Raw genomic sequence first — 14381 nt, 5'->3', positions numbered from 1 at the left:
AAGCTGAGAGAGAGGAGTTGCAAATGCAGATCGCGCTTGCCGCCTCCGATGCTAAGTGCAGAGTACTAGAGGAGTTTGAAGGTATCAGAGCCTGGTCTAGAGTTAGCCAGCAAGATGGTATGAACTCTTACATAGAGAAAGCAAAGCACACGGTACCACAAGCTCCTAGGCAAGCTACGACTACTCCCCAAGCAGAAGTCAGAATAGAACCTGCTCGCAGAGGTAGCCATGGAGCCCCTACTAGGGATGTGAGGACGGAACAGGAGACTTTGCTACAAGAATCTTCGCCATTATCCATTATTGACTTCCTAATGAAACAACAGAACCTCGCTACCCTGCCACCTCAGAAGATTCCAATATTCAAGGGGGACCCTATGGAATATAGGCTATTCATCAGGGCCTTTGAACATGGAGTAGAGGATAAGACGGATAGTGACAGGGACCGGCTGTACTACATGGAGCAGTACACGGACGGGCAGCCGAGAGAGCTTATACGAAGTTGTTTTCACATGGAACCGCAAACTGGCTATCGTGAAGCCCAGAGGCTCTTAAAGGAGCACTTTGGTAATGGATATAAGATTTCAATGGCGTACATCGACAAAGCACTGGCCTGGCCGACAATCAAGTCAGATGACGGAGAAGCACTTCACTCCTTTGGCCTTTACCTCACAGGATGCCTCAACGCAATGTCGGATGTAGAGTACATGCAAGAGCTTGACAGTGTGTCCAATATGAGAGCTATCGCTGCCAAGCTTCCATACAAGCAGAGGGAGAGGTGGAGAAGCAAAGCATGTGCTCTCCTAGAGAAGGAGCAACGCAGCGCTAAGTTCAGGGACCTTGTCGGCTTTGTGATTCAGCAAGCGGAAGAAGCCCTCCACCCACTCTTCGGCGACATTACGAATGGAAACAAGAGCCATGTAAGGGCTCACAAGACTGAGAAATCAGCCAGAACGAGTGGTGCTCAGAGAAGCTTCACTACTGCAGCCACAGCAGTCAAGAATCCGGCAGAGACAAAATTAAAGCCCAAGGGAGAATCATTGTGTGCTTTCTCGAACCCTTGTCTCTTCTGCCAAGGAGAACAGCACACCTTGGAACACTGCAAAAGGATGAAAAGGTCTCTTCACAAGGAGAAGATCGACTTTCTTAAGAGTAAAGGACTATGCTTCAGTTGCCTGAAACAAGGACACATGAGCAAGGCCTGCGATGAGAAGATGGCCTGCCAGGTGTGCCAGCTTACTCACCCGACAGTTCTCCATAAGAAGAATAAGGATGCTACTGATGAAGCAAGGCAGAAGGAGCCATTGACTGACACGTCCAAAAACACAAGCCACAAGGTGGAACGAGCAGATGGAGAATCCAGTTCAGTAGTAAGTGGATGCATCAATGCAGAGATGAGGACCTGCAAAGCTACTGGGGCCGGCAATGTTAATAGTGTTCTGGCGATCGTTCCAGTACATGTCAAGGCCAAGAAAGGTAATAAGATTGTGACTACTTATGCGTTCCTCGACCCAGGCAGCAATGTCACCTTCTGCACAGAGAAGTTAATGGCCTCACTCAATGTCACAGGGAGGAAAACAAGTATTCTGCTGAAGACCATGGGAGGCGAGCGGCTGGTGAGCAGCCAAGTGGTGTCTGGTCTGGAAGTCAGCGGCATGGATGGCAACAGCTTCCTGGAGCTGCCCAACATCTATTCTCAGAGGGTGATCCCGGCACGTGAACAGAACATCCCTCTGCAGGAGGAAGTAGACAAATGGCCTCATCTCAGTCAAGTGAAGATCCCAAAGATTCAGGCAGAGGTAGATCTTCTCATCGGGACTGACGTACCCAAGGCCATGGAGCCGTGGCAGGTGGTACCCAGCGTGGAAGATGGGCCATACGCGGTAAAAACACAACTGGGCTGGATTGTCAATGGTCCTCTCCGTGGAGTCAACAGCCATGACACGACTAGTGGACTCATACAGGTCACTTCTAATCGCACATCAGTGGCTACGCTAGATGAGCTGTGGAACCATCAACAGTTCAAGATCGACTTTCCAGAGTGTCAAAACGACCGTGTAGAGATGTCAAGGGAAGACATCCAGTTTCTGGAAATGGTCTCGCAGTCAGCAAAACTTATAGAGGGTCACTACAGCATCGGTTTACCACTGAGGAACACAGTTTTCAAGATGCCGAACAACAGGAAAGTAGCTGAACAGCGAGCTCTCAACTTAAAGTAGAAGTTCACAAAGAATCATCAGTTCCATGCTGAATACTCTGCATTTGTGGAAGACTGGATCGTGAAGGATTACGCTGTCAAGGTTCCCAATGAAGAGATCAGCCGTAGCGATGGAAAGGTGTGGTACTTGCCACACCATGGCGTATATCATGCTAAAAAGCTGAAGATCCGAGTGGTGTTCGATTGTGGGGCGTCCTTCCAAGGCACCACATTGAATGATCAGCTCCTACAGGGCCCGGATATGACGAGTACTCTGCTTGGTGTCATCACAAGGTTTCGGCAAGAGGTGGTGGCTGTCATGGCAGATGTGGAAGCCATGTTCCACCAGGTACGGGTGCCGGCTGAAGATGCTGACCTTCTGCGGTTTCTCTGGTGGCCCTCTGGTGACATCAGACAAGAAATCGCAGAGTACCGAATGAGGGTGCACATATTCGGTGCCACCTCATCTCCGAGTTGTGCCACGTTTGCCCTACAGAAGTGTGCACACGACAGCAGAGGTCAGTACAATGCTGCAAGTGTTGACACAGTACTACGCAACTTTTATGTTGATGACTGCCTCAAGTCTGTCTGCTCAGAAGAGGAAGCAGTATCTATGTACAGCGACTTGAGGGCCATCCTTCATTCAGGAGGATTCCGCCTTACGAAGTGGGTGAGCAACAGCAGAGCCGTGCTGTCTGCAATCCCTGTGGAGGAGAGAGCTGAAGAACTAAGAGACCTCAATCTTGACTTGGATATGCTACCTGTCGAACGAGCATTGGGGGTCCGATGGTGTATTGAGAGCGACAACTTCAAATTTAGGATCATCATCCAAGAGAGGCCACCCACAAGAAGAGGCATTCTCTCCGTAGTTGGCTCTATCTACGACCCGCTGGGTATTCTAGCACCGGTGGTCTTGACAGCAAAGCTAATCCTCCAGGAGCTCTGCCGACTCAAGCTGGGATGGGACGATGACATTCCAGAGCACCTCGCTAAAGAATGGAACAGCTGGTTGGAGGATCTTCAATTGCTGAAGGATTTTGGAGTGTCTAGATGCTTCAAGCCCAGGGACTTTGGCAAGGTAATATTCAATCAGCTGCATCACTTTGCAGATGCTAGCCAAGAAGGCTACGGAACGGTGAGCTACTTGCTGCAGGAGAACGAAGAAAACAAGCTTCACGTTGCCTTCGTCATGGCAAAGGCCAGGGTGGCACCCCTCAAGCCCCTCACCATCCCACGCATGGAACTAGCGGCAGCTACCATGGCAGCGCGCATGGACAAAGCCCTGAGGTCAGAAATGGAACTCCACTTGGACGAATCGGTGTTCTGGTCAGACAGCACCACGGTGCTCAAGTACATTGGAAATAGAACCAGCCGATTTCGCACCTTCGTCGCTAATCGAGTGGAAATGATTTTGAAGCTGTCAGAAGTAAGACAGTGGCGACATGTAAATACAGCCAAGAATCCTGCTGACATTGCGTCAAGAGGACTCAACGTGAGATCCTTCCTGCGCAATGAGTCATGGATAAAGGGGCCGGACTTTCTCACAAAGCCAGAGGAGGAATGGCCACAGAACCCAGACAACCATGGGGACCTAACCACGGAGGACCCAGAGGTAAGGAAAGCCGTGGTCAACACTACTGCAGTTGAGGAGCAGTTGGACACAGTGCAGCGGTTCCTTGAGTATTACTCCTCCTGGAATCGTCTGAAGAAGGCAGTCAGCTGGATGCTGAAGCTGAGAAGCACGCTGCTGACTCTGTGTCGTAAGAGGGAGGAGATGAATGCGTCACTTCCACAGTCTGAGGTCCAGAAAAAGATGAAGATCTTCAAGGAAAGCCTTCCAAAGACCAACCTCACTGTGGAGAACCTCAAGGACGCGGAGCTTGAGATCATTCGTTTCTGTCAGCGGCGAAAGTACTCTGAGGAGATCTCTGTACTTCGGAAAGGTGAAGACGTTAAGATGAGCAGTCACATCTACAATCTCAAACCCAAACTACAGGAGGGGATCCTTAGAGTAGGAGGAAGACTCAGCAGATCAGCGATGCCTGAAGAGGTGAAACACCCTGCCATCCTACCTAAGGACTTCCATGTGACGGAGCTTATACTCAGAGATATACATGAGTGCGTGGGTCACAGTGGTCGCAACCATGTACTGTCCAAGTTGCGACTGAATTATTGGGTTCCTGGTGCTCACTCAGCTATAAGAAGAGTCCTATCAAGGTGTGTGACATGTCGACGCTCGCATGGTGCAGCTGGACAACAGCAGATGGCAGATTTGCCCCAGGACAGGGTACTTCCAGATGAACCCCCTTTCACCTACACTGGAGTTGACTACTTCGGTCCGTTCGAAGTCAAACGGGGCAGAAGCTTACTAAAGAGGTGGGGCGTTATCTTCACCTGCCTGGCTATCCGTGCTGTCCATCTGGAGGTGGCATCATCGTTGGACACGGACTCATTCATTGACGCTCTTCGTCGATTTCTAGCAAGACGAGGCCAAGTGAAAACCCTCCGTTCAGATAATGGGACTAATTTTGTGGGGGCGGAGAAGGAGCTAAGGAGAGCTATGGAGGAATGGAATGTCTCCAAGATTGAAAGTAGTCTGCGTCAGAGGGGCATCCAGTGGATTTTCAACCCCCCGACTGGTTCCCACCATGGCGGCGTCTGGGAACGGATGATTAGGTCGATCAGGAAGATCCTCAGTAGCACTGTAAGGCTTCAGACTCTGGATGAGGAAGGCCTGCACACCGTCTTGTGTGAGGCAGAAGCCATCATCAACAGTCGACCTATAACCAAAGCCTCTAATGATCCATCAGACCTGGAAGCGCTTACCCCCAATCACCTCTTGCTTCTTCAATCAAAGCCTTCCCTGCCACCAGGCCTCTTTATGAAGGAGGATGTCTACGCCCGCAGGAGGTGGAAACAGGTCCAGTATATAGCAGACATATTCTGGAAGCGATGGACAAGAGAATACCTCCCGCAGTTACAGGAAAGGCAGAAGTGGACTCGTGCTTCCCGGAACTTCGCTGAAGGAGACATCGTCTTGATCGTCGATGATTCTGCGCCACGCAACTCCTGGGTCCTTGGCAAGATCATTGAGGTGGTTCCAGACGCGCACGGGCTCGTGCGCCGGGTCCGCATCAAGACGAAGACAACCACATTAGATAGACCCATTACCAAGGTCTGTCTTCTCCAAGAAGCTGCATGAGGCGGTGCTGAAGACAGCTACAGAGACACTCGACAGTTATTAGTTTAAGTTTGTTGGCTCCTTGTTGTTTTGTAAGGTAATTGTTTCTGAAATAAGAAAAATTAGGGGCCGGAATATAGGAGCCAAAACACTGTACATATTATTTGGGATATGGAATAACCTTATATTTGATTTATAAGGGTTATATTACTACATTAATAGCTTATTGCTAATAGTAGTCGAACATAGCTTTATTAAAAGATTATTATTTTTCAGTTATGTTTCTCAGTAATGTTAAGGAGGTTTACAGAAAACGATCATTGATATTATTTGAATTATAAATGCTGTATTTGTGATTTGGAAACAATGAAAACCATTTTATGTTTAGCTCAGGGTTTAGGTTGAATTTAGGGCTACCGCCCCTTTAAGAGAATTGTGCTGGTTTTCCCGCAATACCGTTGAAGCGTCATAACTGACTTTGGACGCTCGGAGCCAGCTGTGAACTAGTACCTGAGCGATATAGTTTTCTTACCGTAGCCTATGGACGTTACATTGTCTTAGAAATATCAGACAGCATTAGTTTTGGTTTAAGAAACATTTATTTTATTACTCCTGTAAGAAGATTTCACTGTGGGACCTGAATAAACGGTCATTTTTGTTATCCTTTGACATTGGAGTCCAGTGGAGCTTTTTTATGCCCTGATACAACGTTCTACGGCACGAGTAACTAACTTTCGCAAGGGATTGGACTGCTGGCCCTGACATTCAGTAAAGTTACTTAACATCAAAGAAAGGTCGGCCGTAAATCTTTATTTACTGCTGGATCACATTTGGCTATTTAATATTCTCTACTGCATGCTTATGCTTCTCTGTAATGGACAGTCTGGATTAATATTTGTGGCCATAATTGTCGGTGGTGGAAGTTATGTTTGAGGCCTACAATAAAATTTTACCTCTTAGTAGCGTGTGTGTGTGTGTGCGTGTGCGTGTAGCAGAGACGGCGTGAATCAGAGAGAGCTTACAGTGATATTGATGTTGGTCTCGGGTCGGGTCGGGTCGGGTCAGGTTCCGGCTGATAAATTGCAGATGTTGTCGGGCTGGGGCCGGGTTAGGGCTTGAGAAAACTGCGCGAGTTGTATTGAGTGTGTGTGTGTGTGTGTATGAGTGTGAGTGTTTGCCACATTGAGAATGTTGTACAGGATCACCCCTTCATTTGTGTGTATGTATGATATGAATTGTTTTGATCTATTGATTTTTCTTTTCTTTTTTTGACAAAAAAAAATAATAAAAATGCTCTGAATTACAGTTTTTCCCATTCATTCCTATGGGTTTCCCATTTATGTCCACGAAGGCGAGATTAAGGAGTTTTTTTTTTTTTTTTACCCACTTAACATTGTAGAATCGAGTCAATATTTTCTTGTGTGTGTTCAGGGGGCAAACTTAGGAAAAGTAGCCAAGTCTTGTACCGCTCAGATTAAGGAAAGTAATTTAAAAAAAATAAATAAAAATTATTTTGCCCACATTTGTCCCCAATATGGTTTTAATTGGACATTTCAGTGAAACTTAAGGTGTGTGAAAACCCCGTACACGTCCATACACTTGAGATGCACAGAGATGATCAGATACAGGACATTCAGTGTTCAGAGATTTCCAGTATACCAGCAATTGCTGATGTTGTAATGTTTAAATCCTATTAAAATCCTAAAGCAATCCAACAGTGCCAGATGTTAATGGTCAGCATGTACAACACACTTCAACTCTTACTCTACACCTTTTATAGGTGACAACATGTGGACTACAGCGCCATCTCCTGACTAATACACAAACACTACATCCCCCCATTACTTAAAGGATAATTCCGGTATTTAGCACGTTGAGTCTGTTTTCTGGTTTGTTTTGGATGAACTAGAGTGGTGGACACAGAAATGTTGACGATGGGTCCTGTCTCGACTCTTTGACTCGTCTAGAATCGCCTTTGACCGCTTCAGAGTGGCTGTCTATGGGCATGCACAAACATGTCCTTAAAACAACCCTTAACGTTCGTTTTCAAAACTGTGCAACTCACCGAGTGGTTAGTGGTGTTCGTTGATGATTAAAAACAAATATATCAACGCAATGTATGATTTCAATCCGTGTTATTTGCTGTAGTGGAACTATTTTCTCAGATACCTCACAACCGCGTATAAACTTCCGCTCGATATTTGTGAGTCTGAAGCGTCTTTTCCATTTCCGGTAACACAGTAATATCAACGAGCAATGAGTCATCCAACAGAAATCAATGGGATTTTACAAAATGCCAAATAAAACACGACAGAAACTGTATTTCACTACTAGGGTGACCAAACGTCCTGTTTTCCCAGGACATGTCCTGTTTTCACGTCCTGTCCTGGCCGTCCTGTCTGTTTTTTATAAAGTGATGAAAATGTCCTGGTTTTCATTATTTTTCATTGGGCCATTAAGCGTGTACTTTAAATACATGATGGCCTTTGCACACAAAACATGAAACCAGTTTCGCCTTCGCCCCGTCTTGTTAATCAGCGCGTTCCTCAATCCGCAGCGGCAAGCAGAGAGCACGTCAGAATACAGAGGCCTGTGTGTGTGTGTGTGTTCATCTCAGCCTCACTGGTCTGTCACTGATCCTCAATGTCAGAATATTTGAAATGACCAATCAAATCAAAGTAAGCGGACTTTACGTGCACAGAATTTTAGCAGCGTGACTCAACGCTTCAGTTTACGCTCAAGTGCGGGATAAGATGTAAGTAGCTAACAGCGTAAAAAAAAAGAAAAAAAAAAGCCCAAATGTAAATTCAAGAAAGAAAGTATAGGCTACAAGAGAACATCGAGGATTGAAATAGTTTTTTACTGAAATAGTGTAGAAGATTTTTTATTTGAATAGTGTCATGTAAAAGGTGTTAAAAGCTAAACTTTTTTTTTTTTTATAGTATTCTATTGTTGCGGGCCAAACATTGAATGGAAAGGATGTATTACTTTATGTATTAAAGTACAATAACATAGTTGCAAGGTTGTGGATGCATTTGTCAAGTATTTTTTCACGCCCCCACCCCTTAACCACACCTCGCCCATCAACCACGCCCCCGTCCTGTTTTCTGAAAACTAAAATATGGTCACCCTAGTATTTCTCTATGCTACTTGTCTTGGAACATCAACATCATTATATAAATATATAAATCATGAAGGTTGAAGGTGGCGCCGGTGTGTGTGGTTTGCCGTCTACCCATTGCGTTACTTGTTATGTTTTTATTGACTTTGCTGCTTCTACATTGTCACTCGTTGATCGCTTATGATCGGCAACAACTTTTAGATATTTATCATACAATCATATAATTCTAATTCGGCCAGATATCAATATCTCAATATCTTCAAACCACCCAAAACCACTCCAAACCAGGACCAGACCCCTCCAAAACCACTAAAACCTAACCCAAACCACTCAAAACCAGGACCAGACCCCTCCAAAACCACTGAAACCTAACCCAAACCACCCAAAACCACTCCAAACCAGGACCAGACCCCTCCAAAACCACTAAAACCTAACCCAAGCCACCCAAAACCACTCAAAACCAGGACCAGACCCCTCCAAAACCACTAAAACCTAACCCAAACCACTCAAAACCAGGACCAGACCCCTCCAAAACCACTGAAACCTAACCCAAACCACCCAAAACCACTCAAAACCAGGACCAGACCCCTCCAAAACCAGTTAAACCTAACCCAAACCACCCAAAACCAGGACCAGAACCCTCCAAAACCACTAAAACCTAACCCAAACCACTCAAAACCAGGACCAGACCCCTCCAAAACCACTAAAACCACTTAAACCTAACCCAAACCACCCAAAACCAGGACCAGAACCCTCCAAAACCACTAAAACCTAACCCAAACCACTCAAAACCAGGACCAGACCCCTCCAAAACCACTAAAACCACTAAAACCTAACCCAAACCACTCAAAACCAGGACCAGACCCCTCCAAAACCACTAAAACCTAACCCAAACCACCCAAACCACTCAAAACCAGGACCAGACCCCTCCAAAACCACTAAAACCACTAAAACCTAACCCAAACCACTCAAAACCAGGACCAGACCCCTCCAAAACCACTAAAACCTAGAATCTCAGGGTCCTACAACATTCTGTCTCCTTATGGATGCGTGACCCTTTTTTGACCTTTTGACCCCTGTCAGCTTATGACATTTTTGAACGAGGCCTCATTAGTTTTAAACACTAAAACGTTATAAAATTATAAAATAAATGTGCAAAATTCTAAAAATTCTAGATGTTATAAATGCATGAATGTTATATTTAAATATATATATATTTTCATAAGTGTTTACAACATGTATGATAAATAAATGTTGCTTGCCCACTAGAGGGAGACACAATATAAGGATGGAAACTATGAATGGAAATAATCGCATTGATCTAGTAAACTAATTAGCATGATTTAGTAACATTAACCAATGGAAAATCACAAATTGTAATATTATAAAATAAAAGTACACATTTCTAAAAATTCCAAATGTTATAAATGCATGAATGTTATATTTATATATATTTTATAATTATATGTTATTTTCATAAGTGTTTAAAACACGTATAATAAATAAATGTTGCTTGCCCACTAGAGGGAGACACAACATAAGGATGGAAACTATGAATGGCATTAATCACATTGATCTAGTTCATTTTTATAACTTATGGTGTACTGACAGAATTGTTTTATACAATTATTGTACATAGAATCTGTGAAATGCTTATGGATTATTAAATGTTATAACATATACACACATGTTATATTTATAAGTTTTTATACCATATGGTGCACTTATTATAAATGTTGTAAACACTGATTTATGTTTTCACACAGGTAAAGTAATCAACAGGTTTATTTGCAGAAGTATGTGATCGCAGCGATGGAAGCAGGAGAGTAACTGATGAATACAGTGTTCAGGATAGATGTCTGTTCTGAAATGGAGATCGAGGCAATGACTGAAGACGGATGAAGGAAGCAGATGACTGAAGACAAGTTGTTCAGGTAGGTATCGTGCAGGTAAGGAGTCAGGTAAGTGCATGCAGGTGAGGGCCAGAGAGGATGATGGGAAATGTAGTGAGGAGGTGGTGACTAGCTGGTGACCGTGACAAAGTGCACCATAAGTGAGTAAAAACCCTCACCATTTATCCGGGCTTGGGACCGACACTGACATTGCACTACTTTGGTTGGATTTTTTATTTTTATTTTTATTTTAGTTTTTTATTATTATTATTATTATTATTATTATTTATGAACACGAGCCCATCATATTATCACTACATAAACTTTTGGAAGTAAATTAAATATAAATAAATAAAAAATGTCACTTTAAAAATAAATATTTTTGGAAAAATGAAACATAAATACACATACTACCACTAAAAACATAAAATAAAATAAAAATACAAACCTACGAAATATGGGCTAACTTTGCATCTAAAAGAGTGAAGTGAACTTTTGAACAAAAGAAATGGACTGGGGCGTACTCGTCCAGCCACTCGAGATCTAACCCCTCCCCACGGCACGATTTACGACTCACCCCACAGTCAAATACTCCTGATCAACAATCTAAGATTGTGTATAGATCCAAAGGACTTAAACAAAGCAATCCAGCGAGAGCATTATAGACTTCCAACAAAATCAGATATAACTAGTTCAATGAGTGGAGCATGTTAGTTTTCTAAATTGGATCCTCATCCGGGTTTTATCAGATCGTGCTAGACGAGGAAAGCGCAAAGCTATGCACCTTTAACACGCATTTGGAAGGCATTGTTTCCTAAGATTACCGTTTGGCATCAGCTCAGCTCCAGAAGTATTCCCCAGAACCGTGCAGCAGCTTTCCGACGGGATCGAAGGAGTAGGAGTGAGTTGATGATGTAGTAGTATGGGGCCGCACTAAGGAAGAGCACGATGCAAGACTTCGCAGGGTCCTAAATCAAGCACAAAGAACAGGGTTAAAACTGAATAAAAAGAAGTGTCAGTTTGGTGTAAGAGAAATCACATACCTGGGAGAGAGACTGTCTGAAGAAGGGGTACAGCCGGACAGAGAAACAATCCAGGCAATTGAGGAAATGCCGGAACCAAGAGACGAGAAAGACCTGCAGAGAGCCTTAGGGTTAGTAAACTACCTGGGGAAATTTGTTCCAAATCTGTCAGCAAACACAAGGTCATTAAGAAGCCTGTAGGAATCAAACACTGAGTGGCAGTGGGAAAGGGAGCATGTTGAAGAGTGGTTGTGGTTGAAGAGCAGTTTGACTAAAGAACCTGTTCTAAAATTCTACGACCAGGATAAGCCACTAAAAGTCTCTACAGATGCATAGAAATCGGGTTTAGGAGCCGTTTTAACTCCAGCAACATGACACCGAGTGGTATCCAGTCGCATATGCATCCCGCACTATGACATCTGCGGGAAGAAAGTATGCACAAATAGAAAAAGAGACTCTAGGTGCAGTGTTTGGCTGTGAGAGATTCCATGAGTATGTTTACGGAAGACCAGTCATCCTAGAGACAGATCATAAGCCTCTCATAGCAATGTCAAAGAAACCACTGGGAGAGTGCCACCGCGCATACAAAGACTAATGCTTCGTCTACAGAAGTATGATCTGGCATTTGAATTTAAACCAGGCAAGCACTTAATAGTGGCAGACACCCTGAGCAGGGCTAGCTTGAGTAATAACACAAGCACTGCGGAAGAAGATGTGCAGATTCACGTGGACTCTATCAAATCACAGATGCCAGTGTCAGCTGCAAAGTGGGCTGATATAGCCAATGAAACAATGAAAGATGAACATTTGAGGAGAGTGATAGAAATAATTCACATGCCGGGGGAAGGAGATAACCCATACCAACACTTTAAAGATGAACTGTCGGTGCTAGATGGAGTTTTGCTAAAAGGAACAAACATTGTCGTGCCTATGTCCATGAGAAAACAGATGCTAAAACTTGTGCATGAGGGACACTAGGGAATGGAGAAATGTAAGAGGTGGGCAAGAGATGTACTGTATTGGCCGGGCATGCATAGAGACACAGTGACATTAGTGCAGCAATGTGAAGTATGCCAACGGTATTCCAATAACTGTAATAAAATAAGGGACAATGGACCACAATTCTAAAGTCAGAGCTTTAAAGGGATACTCCACTTTTTTCGGAAATATGCTCATTTTACATCTCCCCCAGAGTTAAACAGTTGAGTTTTACCGTTTTAGAATCCATTCAGCCGAACTCCGGGTCTGACGGTACCACTTTTAGCATAGCTTAGCACAGATCATTGATTCTGATGAGTCCAGTAGCATTTCTTTCAAAATGACCAAAGAGTTTCAATATTTTTCCTATTTAAAACTTGACTCTTCTGTAGTTAAACCGTGTACTAAGATCGACGGAAAATGAAAAGTTGCGATTTTCTAAGCCTATATGGCTAGGAACTACTCTCATTCCGGCGTAATAATCAAGGAACTGTGCGGCTGTACCATGAGTGCAGCAGGCGTAATGATATGACGCAGCGCCTGAAAATAGGTCTAATAGGTTAGACGGTAACACTTTACAATAATAGTACATGAATAATCATGTACTAATACCTGAATTAATAATTACTTTACTATGAACTAATGATGAGTTAAGACATGTATTAATGAGGTACTAACCTTAATTACGACATGAGTATCATGAATTCCTACATGAATATACCATCTTAACTACGCGCTAGTACATGCTTGTTAATTAATGTATTAATTAACATTTCGAGGTAAAGTAAATCAAACATGCTCTAGATCAGAAGAAAGATGTACTAAAAGGGCACAATGTTAAATTGTTCATAAATTTAACACCATCAATTGTCACATACATCAGTGAATGACACAAGATGTCTTGAAATATTTATATTAAACCTACTCATTGAACACACATTCCGTTTTAAGTGATTCCACTGCTGCCTTCAAGTGTAAAATACCTACTACACTAGCATATTCATTAAACAGATGCAATTTTCAAAATTAAAATCAGTGTTAGCACAGATGATGGTTATTTTCTGGATTTGTTTACTGTCTTTCTGTCTCTATCATAATGCATTCGGATGTTAGTCTTGTTTGCTGGCTCTTCTTTGGGGCCACTATTGCCCCTTCAAAATTTGTCCACTTTTTTCCTACCGTTCAGTTCCTTCTCCATCTAATTCAGGCACAGCACCTCTGCTCTTCCACTTCTTTACAAACCACCGACAAGCACCAAATGATATCTGATTTAGAAGAGCTGAATATGTATAAAACATGTGTAATTGATACATTTTTGAAGATTTACTCTTGGAGGGCCAACACAAGAAATTACATGATACATTAACAAATCATGAATTCATGTTACTTTCCAAGTAATTAATGATGAGTTAGTAATGATGTGCCCCCCCAAGTAAAGTCATGACATTATGATACATTAACAAGTCATGAATTCATGTTACTTTTACTTCATGGAGGGGCACATCATTACTAACTCATCATTAATTACTTGGAAAGAAATTAGAATTCATGACTTGTTAATGTATCATAATGTCATGACTTTACTTGGGGGGGCACATCATTACTAACTCATCATTAATTACTTGGAAAATCCAAGAGTAAATCTTCAAAAATGTATCAATTACACATGTTTTATACATATTCAGCTCTTCTAAATCAGATATCATTTGGTGCTTGTCGGTGGTTTGTAAAGAAGTGGAAGAGCAGAGGTGCTGTGCCTGAATTTAGATGGAGAAGGAACTGAACGGTAGGAAAAAAGTGGACAAATTTTGAAGGGTCAATAGTGGCCCCAAAGAAGAGCCAGCAAACAAGACTAACATCCGACTGCATTATGATATAAAGACAGTAAACAAATCCAGAAAATAACCATCATCTGTGCTAACACTGATTTTAATTTTGAAAATTGCATCTGTTTAATGAATATGCTAGTGTAGTAGGTATTTTACACTTGAAG

This window comes from Rutilus rutilus, assembly GCF_951802725.1.
Source record: "Rutilus rutilus genome assembly, chromosome: 1".
NCBI lineage: Eukaryota > Metazoa > Chordata > Actinopteri > Cypriniformes > Leuciscidae > Rutilus > Rutilus rutilus.
Note: the sequence above shows the minus strand (reverse complement) of the source record.